Here is a 10177-nt window from a genome sequence, read left to right as displayed (position 1 = left end):
CTCCCCGTCTCTTTTCCCCAGTGTAGAGTAGCAGGCCAGAGCAAGTTACAGCTCAGGCCGACCTCTCTGCCTTTCTGTAAATAAATTTCTCTCTTTGTCTCTCTTAGTTTCCTCTAATTACATCTTAAAATGTTGCTGGCATATGACTGTTCCAGTTGAAACCTTGCCCGCATGTAAAGCTTTCCAGCACTTGTTGCTAGGAATTTTTGAAGGCCCGTAATTATTCAACACACATTTTACATCGCCAGAACATTAATCATAGCTGATAGCATAGCACCCCCCCCCCCCCCCCCCCCCCTGACTACTTTTGCTAGATTTGATCTCGGTTTCGTTCTCAAGTCTGCAGGACCAGTGAGATAAATTCTGTTTTGTACGTAAAACAAGTAGATAAACCTTCGGATAACTTGCATACGTAATTTACTGCAAATGTCACAAGTTGTCTTCTGACTTTGAACTTAGCCTACGCATTACCCATAACGCGCCCATTATTTTCGCAAAATATAACCAATGTGCATTGATTATTTTGCCGAGGACCTTGCAGGAACCAACAACGAACGTCTTTTAACGCATGAAAATAGAAAAAAAAAAAAACAGAGGGTTCAGTAATCATTTGCAACGCTTCTAACTGGACCAGGAATGTCAACATTTTGTCAGGCATGGTACTTACCATGAATACCCCTCCCCTTTCCACAAAATATAAACATGCTGTATGCTATAGCTATGTCGGGACCATGGGACGCATAGCTGGTAGCGGTATATCCCACGTTATAAAACTTGATTATATTTTTTACGAGACCTGTGTTTTATCCAACTCATTTAACTTCGCACAAATATTTTCATAGCGTTCCACTCACTTTAGTTCAATTTGATCTCGGTGGCATTTGTATTTCTGCCAGGGCAACGGGCTAAATTCTGCTCCGTTAGTTAGACGCACTCATAGCGCTCTAGAGCATTTAAGCACGTAATTTTTTCACCACAATCTCAACTACCCACCCACATTGAACTTTGCCTACACATCACCAATTACCTCGTCCTTACTTGAAGCTAAACATTTCGACAGAATTACCTGTCTGGTTGGGAAAATTGATTAAGAATTAGAGATTGACTCCAACCAAATAAGGAAATTTACTAGCCCGACGTTCCGGAACCAATTCGGCTCCTTCTTCAGGGGGTATTCTTCGGAGGTGGCGGTGTGCCGCTTTTAAAAGGTCCGTCGTAACAAAGGAGAGGAAGGGGGAGAGAGCGTAAGGTGCGGAGACACTTGGCAGGGCACCTGTTCTAGACAGACAAAATAGGTGGTGGGGTGGGGTGGGGGGGGGGGGGGGGCTTCGGCGTCGCTGGTCGGCTGGGTTGACCGATGCTGGGCGCCCTTTAGTCGCAGGAATGCGTTGACGAGGGACAAGGGGGGGGGGGGGACGAGTTGTTTTGGTGTTGCTGACCTAGAGCGGGGGGTCCTTTCTTCCCTTCGTCGCGTCTGCAAGGCCATGAACATACAAAGAAGGAAGAGTGCCCTTCACGCGGTTTATATTACCCGCCGTGTTCTGAATGTGCCAAGACTCGAGTAGTAGCCTTTTTCGCCAGTTTGTCTCTGTTTGAATGATTTGGGTTTCTTGGAAAGAAATCTTGTGGTCGGCGTCTTCGGAATGTTCGGCGACGGCGCTGCGTATTCGGTTGAATGTTCTGACGTCGTTTTCATGTTGTCTGCTTCTTTCTTTTAGATTTTTGGTTTCCCCAATGTACGACGCCGGACAGTCGGCACAGCTGATTTTATAGACGACGCCTTGAGCTTTTTCTTTTGGTGGACGGTCTTTTGGTTTAGGAGTGAGGATATTCAAAGTGTTCATCGGTTTATGCGCGACTTTGAGGCCTTCTTTTTTCAATATTCGGCTGAGAGCTTCGCTGGTACCTCTGACGTATGGGATGGACACTCGTTTCTGTGGTCGAGGGGGAGTCAACGGTTCGAGGTCTCGTAGTTTGTTTTTTATTTTTTGTTGTCGGGTTGTTTTTCGAATGAATTCCGTTGTATAGCCGTTCCTTTTGAGTTCGTTGAGAAGCGTTCTCATTTCTTTCTTTTGATCTGATTCCAATGTGCAATCAGTTTCGACTCTTTTCAATAAAGAATTTACGACCGATGCCTTGTGGTTTGCCGGATGGTTGGATGAGAAGTGTAGGTAGCGGCCTGTGTGGGTTGGTTTTCGGTAGACTGAGAATTTTAGATTGCCGTTGGTTCGTGTAACTTGTACATCTAGGAATGGTAGCGATCCGTTTTGTTCGCGCTCCGACGTGAACTGTATATCCGGGTCTATGTAATTTAAATGGCTCTGCAGGTTTTCGACTTGCGACTCCTTCACGATACAGAAGCAATCATCCATGTACCCGAGGAAAACTTTTGGCTTCGGGGAAAAAGTACTCAGAGCTCTGTCTTCGATATTTTCCATAGTTAGGTTAGCCATGGTGACGGAAATTGAGGCCCCCATGGGAGTTCCTTTCACCTGCTTGTAGTAGCTGCCTCGGAAGGTGAAGTAGGTATTTGATAGGCATAGCTCGAGAAGGTGGCAGATCTCATCTACACTCCAGGGGAACTCTCGTCGAGTGTGTCGTCGCGTTCCAGGGCATCCCTTGTTGCGGATATAGCTAACTGAATGGGTACTCTGGTGAACAAAGAGATCACATCAAAAGAGACCAGGCATCAAAGAGACCGCGTCGACGAAGTCGACGCGTTCTTCGCCAGAAGACAGCTCGAACACTAGGTAGCCCATCTTTTTTCATCAATTGATTCGTTTGCGAAGACCATTGCGTCCTCAGAGGAAAAGAAACACCGCGAAACGCAGAAGAAAAAACTCTCTTCTTTAATCAAGCAAACCGAAAAACCAGGAGTGTTGGACAGGCACACAGTAACGAATCATCATCGAGAAAACTCACAACAGAAGAGACTTCAGTCCTGGCAAAAGGTCATAAATTCAACGTCACCACAGATAACCTCCCCCTGCCCAAGATTGTCGCCGCCGTCGAGAGCGGCATCCAGCAGCTGGACCCTAAAGTACGGGAACCGCTCAGAATAAAAGCAATAGGCATAATAAGGTGCAATAACAACCGCCGAAAAGAAAGAAACTTGTCGTCTGACGAAATAAGAGCGCAGCGATTACTGAGGGAAGATGGGGACATTGTAATTCTACCAGCGGACAACGGCAACTCAACCATCGTGTTAAACATGCAGGACTACGAGGAAAAGGCGTCCACCCTCCTTAACAGCCAAGACTACAAAAAATTAAAAAAGGACCCCACCACAAGGACCTAATAAGTACTGAATAAGATGCTGGTCGAAATTTTCCGAAACCACCCAAATTCTCGAAATCTTTATCTAAAATTAATGTGCAGGAACGGGTCCGCACCAGCCTTTTACGGCTTGCCAAAACTCCATAAACCCGGAATCCCCTTACGGCCAATCGTAGACTTTTCATGCTCCCCACTTCGATCACTATCCACATACTTGCACCAGATTATATCACCCCTCACTGGTAGGACAGCATCCCACGTGCGCAGCCCCGAAAACTTCATCACGCTCACATCAAATTTACGCCTCGAAGATGATGAATGCCTGGTCTCTTTTGATGTGATCTCTTTGTTCACCAGAGTACCCATTCAGTTAGCTATATCCGCAACAAGGGATGCCCTGGAACGCGACGACACACTCGACGAAAGAGCCCCCTTGAGTGTAGACGAGATCTGCCGCCTTCTCGAGCTATGCCTATTAAATACCTACTTCACCTTCCGAGGCAGCTACTACAAGCAGGTGAAAGGAACTCCCATGGGGGCCTCAATTTCCGTCATCATGGCTAACCTAACTATGGAAAATATCGAAGACAGAGCTCTGAGTACTTTTTCCCCGAAGCCAAAAGTTTTCCTCAGGTACATGGATGATTGCTTCTGTATCGTGAAGGAGTCGCAAGTCGAACACCTGCAGAGCCATATAAATTACATAGACCCGGATATACAGTTCACGTCGGAGCGCGAACAAAACGGATCGCTACCATTCCTAGATGTACAAGTTACACGAACCAACGGCAATCTAAAATTCTCAGTCTACCAAAAAACCAACCCACACAGGCCGCTACCTACACTTCTCATCCAACCATCCGGCAAACCACAAGGCATCAGTCGTAAATTCTTTATTGAAAAGAGTCGAAACTCATTGCACATTGGAAGCAGATCAAAAGAAAGAAAGGAGAACGCTTCTCAACGAACTCAAAAGGAACGGCTATACAACGGAATTCATTCGAAGAACAACCCGACAACAAAAAAGAAAAAAAAAACAAACTACAAGACCTCCAACCGTTGACTCCCCTCGACCACAGAAACGAGTGTCCATCCCATACGTCAAAGGTACCAGCGAAGCTCTCAGCCGAATATTGAAAAAGAAGGCCTCAAAGTCGCGCATAAACCGATGAACACTTTGAATATCCTCACTCCTAAACCAAAAGACCGTCCACCAAAAGAAAAAGCTCAAGGCGTCGTCTATAAAATCAGCTGTGCCGACTGTCCGGCGTCGTACATCGGGGAAACCAAAAATCTAAAAGAAAGAATCAGACAACATGAAAACGACGTCAGAACATTCAACCGAATACGCAGCGCCGTCGCCGAACATTCTGAAGACGCCGACCACAAGATTTCTTTCCAAGAAACCCAAATCATTCAAACAGAGACAAACTGGTGAAAAAGGCTACTACTCGAGTCTTGGCACATTCAGAACACGGCGGGTAATATAAACCGCGTGAAGGGCACTCTTCCTTCTTTGTATGTTCATGGCCTTGCAGACGCGACGAAGGGAAGAAAGGACCCCCCGCTCTAGGTCAGCAACACCAAAACAACTCGTCCCCCCCCCCCCCCCCCCCCCCCCTGCCCCTCGTCAACGCATTCCCGCGACTAAAGGGCGCCCAGCATCGGTCAACCCAGCCGACCAGCGACGCCGAATTCCCCCCCCCCCTCCCTCTCCCCCAACCCCACCCCACCACCTATTTTGTTTGTCTAGAACAGGTGCCCTGCCAAGTGTCTCCGCACCTTACGCTCTCTCCCCCTTCCTCTCCTTTGTTACGACGGACCTTTTAAAAGCGGCACACCGCCACCTCCGAAGAATACCCCCTGAAGAAGGAGCCGAATTGGTTCCGAAACGTCGGGCTAGTAAATTTCCTTATTTGGTTGGAGTCAATCTCTAAGTCTTAAACTCGTCCTTACTGTCACCAAACATAAAGAAGCTGCTTCATTTAGTTCACTGAGGACACCAGGCGAACCCAATATACGTATAACACATTAAAAAAAAAAAAAAAAACGAAGGTTCAATAATTTTTCTTATTGCTTCTAAGTAAGCCAGAAGTGTTAAAAGTTTGTGACACATTCCACTTAAGCTGCAGCCATTCTTTCTAAATATAATACTTGTGAAATGCAGAGTACTCTTGGGAATGTGGGAACCCGTAGCTGATAACGACAGCTTGACAATTTCTAACGCTCGCTTAAGATTTCATTTTTTATTTGCAAAAGCTGTATTTGATAAACGCGCATTTAACATCGCACACAAACCGTGGCATAGCGTTTCCCATATTTTAGCAAAATTTGACCTCAGTTGTAATTGTAATTATGCCAGCTAGGGCAGCGGTATAAGTTTCACACCACTCGTTAAACACAGTAATAAGGCTCAGGACCATTTGCATACGTAATCTATTGTAGAAAGGTGCATTTAACCCACCTAATTGGAACGTCAACTACACCTTACCCATACCGTGCCCCTCATTCTCTCCAAATATGAGCATGGTGCCTTGTTTTGTTCATCGAAGACGTGAGAGATACAAACTGCGAGCCTCGTATGACGAACAAAAATAGGGGAGAAAACGAGGCTCCAGCAATTATTTACGTTACATTTAGAACAGGTAAGTGAAATTTTCTTAGCGCATTGCACTAAAAATTATCCCTTTTTTCAGGAAATTTGAAATTAGTACCTCGTGCCGTTGCTTTAGGAGTAGGGAAACATTTGCAGTAACGCTTGAATAAGTAACTTTCTACAAAGGATGCAAGGAACCCACACAGATTGAACATTTACCACTCGTCACTCAGGGCACGGTTCCTACTTCAACGAAATGTAAACGCCGTGACTAACCTAGTTTACCGAGGAAACCAGGAAAAGCAACTGAATGCCTTGTGTAACGCATAAACGTTGGGAGAAAGCAGGTATTTAGTAAATATTTTCAAAGCACATAAGTAACCTACACAGTTCAAGCTTTTGTTATAATCACCCAAAAAGGTGAGCTCCATTTCGGCAAAATATGAAGTCTCTATTTTTTTAAGGGGAATGCCTTATATGTCTCATGGTGAGGTCTCCGTTTCAAAGCCGTTTCAAAACCTCGTCGTCGACACGAAATGGTCCTCTTAGGATAAGAGGCGATAATGCGCACAAAACCACAATTAAGGGTGGAAGAATGCTTAAGCAAGTGAACTGAAGTGATGATGGGTATCATCATAATCAGCCTATATTTATGTCTACTACAGGACGAAGGCCTCTCCGTGCGATCTCCACTTACCCCTGTCTTGCGCTAGTTGGGTATACGTACAGATGACGGGTATACAGAGAGGTGAATGAAGAGTGAATTGATGGTAAATTAAGAGTGAATTGATGGTGAATTAAATGGGTTTAGTTGGGTGATGATTAGATAGGTAATGACGGGATAGTGTAAACTCAGATAACGAAGAGTTAATGAGAGTGAATTAAGAGTGAATGAAGGTGAATAAAGTGGTGATAAGGAGAATCAAGAGTGATGAAAATTGGAAATTTGGAGTAATAGGGCAAACAAAGTGTGGTGGAAGTAAAACCGAGATGGGACGGAGTGAATGAAGGTGAACCACGCAGTTATAGGGTGAATTTAGAGGGAATAAACTGTGAATTAAGAGTAAATCAATGGGTTATGGAGTGGGGGAGTGACTTGCAAAAATATATATGTGAGATTTGAGGGTCCAAGTGAGAGTGACTCACCAAAAAAGTGCTGAGTCAAGGTTCGAGTTTCGTGAATCATAGGAAGGGTGACTAGCAAAAAAACATGAGGACTTGCAAACATGACTGTAAATTGTGGTTTCAGAGTGATGATGACTCAGCAAAAAAAAAAAAAAAAGTGGTCGTCGCGTCATTGAGTTAGTGGCGCTCGGGCTTTCGCCTTCAAGAATGAAGCCTTTATGAATTGCATATCATGCAATTCATAATGACTCTAATTTTCTTCCCACAGAGACTTCCCTAAACCCATACAACCTTCGACATATCGCAATAAAAGCACCAAAAGTAAGAACAAATTACGGCTTCTAGACCCTTAAACATCAGATGATTGCCTTTTTGAATGAAAATAACGTTTTTCAGCATCTTATCTATTACTGTAAAAATCCGACAGCTGCCTACAAGAGAAAAATTATACAACTATTAATGACATAATTGGGCTGGTCCCTTGGTGGGTACGTGTGCTGTGTCAAGGAGGCTGCTTATTTTTGTTTATGCCTACCTTATGTTGTTATACCCTGTATTTTTTCCACACAAAGTTTTAGCTAGTGCCTCTGTTATGCAGTTCAGTTTTTGTTTTTTTACCTCTCCTGTGTCAGGCGCCATTGTACTCCCTCAGGCACCTGACATGGGAGTGGCTCTGAGCTTTGCTTTTCTTTATGACCATATATTGATTTTTGCTTTTGTTTTGTTATGCCAGCAAGTGTTGACACATATGCTACGTTGCTAATGTATTGATTGATTTACTTTTCATTTTGTTTGTAACCCCTCCGAGCGCAACATGCCTACAATGGGGAGAAGGCCCTCGCCATGCATTGTGCCTTTTGGCCTCCTTCATGGAGTGTATTTACTTCAAATAAAGAAAAAAAAAAAGTCGGGCCCATAGTAATTTTTTGCTTCAGCCAGGAAACGTGTGCTGGTGTAAATCTTATGCTGAAACAGCCTAAAAATGAAATGAGCAGACAACGTCAGAAGTGACACATGCCGATAGAAAAAATTCAAGGCAGTGTTGTAATGACCCTCCATGTTCGACAGTGTCGTTTTCTTCTTAAACTTTGATGCAAAAAACAAAAACACGACACAAAAAAGCAGAAAGACCGCACAGGACAACCGCTGCCATAATTATTGGTCACCAGCTCGCCCAACTGTCCACATTCCTGAATGTCGTTTTCACCAACATATCTAGGATAAGTGGTTATTACATTAAGTTCGAGAACTATTGCATTCATGCAATAGTTCTGGTATTTGATAATCCCACAATTTTATGCCGTAAGGCACGCTATCGTTGGGCGCGGCTTATAATAATACATTATATTCTCTCACCCCTATAGGTTAAATATAGCAAGCTAATTTTGTGTTTTCAGGTATGATTATGCCGTCCCAAAGAAACTGGGTATGATGGAAGAAACGCAACGTGAAATTTGTTTTGGCGGGAACTGCCAGCTGTTCCTAGGCCCTTTAATAAACATTTGATTGATTGATTGATTGATTGATTACATGAAAAGAAGTAGCCGTCAAGGTTATAGGTGAATGAATGTTGTCAGTCAGTCGGTCAAAGAACTTTATTGAATGGCCCTGCGAGTTTGTGGGACGGGCAAAAGGTCCCGCCTAGGTGATGGCCAGGAGTTCTTGAGTCCTGGCGGCTTCCTTGGCCCGCTGGACATCCCAAAGTTGATCTTCAAGGGCAGAGCTAAGCAACACAGTCTCCCAGCGCGCGCGGAGGCGATTGCGAGAGGCTGCATCCCCATCATTGTTATGCATCGACATTCCCATAGCATGTGTTCCACATTGGCTCTAGAACCACAGTTTTTGCATTTAGCTGTCTTGCATATGTCTGAGTAAATGAGATGTGAGATCGCCGGGTTCGAATAAGTTCTGGTCTGTAACTGCCGCCATTCGACAGAATGCTTTTTGCTGAGCTTTTGGTGAAGTGGTGGGAAAACGCACCTTTGTAATTTGTAGTGTTGTGTGATGTATTTAAATCTGGTCATACGATCCTCCCATTCCCACTCCTCTCCATCCCACTCCTCTCCATCCGGCCCTATTATCGGCCGTGACTCAGTCCGTAAGCCCTCGAGCCACGTCATGCGCCGTCTTATTATTATTGCTGTCTCCTGGCGAGGTGGAGGTGTGAGCGGGTGTTCATATTAAATAAACATTCCTTTCTTGATTTTTGTGACCTGCTTTCAGGATTCGTAGTGCTTCCGGTGAGATTCGGCCGTTAGCAAAATTTCGTACTGCCGCCTGAGAGTCACTGACTATTACGTCCGCTTCGGTCTGTGATAGTGCTAGCGCAATAGCTATCTCCTCCGCAGTCACGATGTTTACTGTGCTTGCCGTAGCGCATGTTTTGCACTTCTTTTCGTGATCAATTACGACGGCTGTAAAGCCATGCCTGTGCTTGTATCTAGCAGCGTCTACAAAGACTGCGTCTTTACTATTCCCTCATTTTTTTTTGTATGTCCATTGCTCTGCTTTCTCTTCTACCTTTATGGTATACGGGGTGCATGTTCTTTGGTAAGGGCGGAACAGTTATCGTATCCCTGACACCATTCGGGATGTACACTTTGGTTCCGTGTTGAGTATGGTACCCAATACCTAGTCTTTCTAGTATCTGTCTTCCTGCCTTGGTCTTAGAAAGGCGTTCGTACTGCGCTATACGCTGCGCCTATATGAGATCGTCCATTGGGTTGTGCAGGCCTAATTCTAATAGCCTGTCGGTTCGGTACTATTGCGGATTGGTAGTCCTACGGCTTGTTTATAAACTTTCCTAATTAGGCATTCTAATTTGATCTCTTCTGCAGCATCTAAGGTAGGGTGCGACGTATACGATCCTGCTGATAATGAACGCCTGTAGTAGTCTGATCATGTTTCCTACCTTCATTCCACTGTGTCTATTGGCTATCGTTTTGATCAACCTCATTACTTGAGACACTGTCCCATCCAACTTTCTAATGGTTTCTCCATTGTTGCCTTTTGCTTCAATGAGTAGTCCCAAAACTCCGATTTTATCAACCTTAGGTATAGGTTCATCATCGGCAGTCTTCAATTGTATGTCCGTTTCTAGATTGTCCGCCTCTCTGTAGCTGTTTGGTTTACGGCCCCTGCGAGTCGGCCTGCACAATAATAATTCAGATTTTTTCGTCG

The sequence above is a fragment of the Dermacentor silvarum genome, chromosome 1 (genome assembly GCF_013339745.2).
Source record: "Dermacentor silvarum isolate Dsil-2018 chromosome 1, BIME_Dsil_1.4, whole genome shotgun sequence".
Classification (NCBI taxonomy): Eukaryota; Metazoa; Arthropoda; class Arachnida; order Ixodida; family Ixodidae; genus Dermacentor; species Dermacentor silvarum.
The sequence above is the reverse complement of the archived record's forward strand: the minus strand, read 5'-3'. Positions refer to the sequence as shown.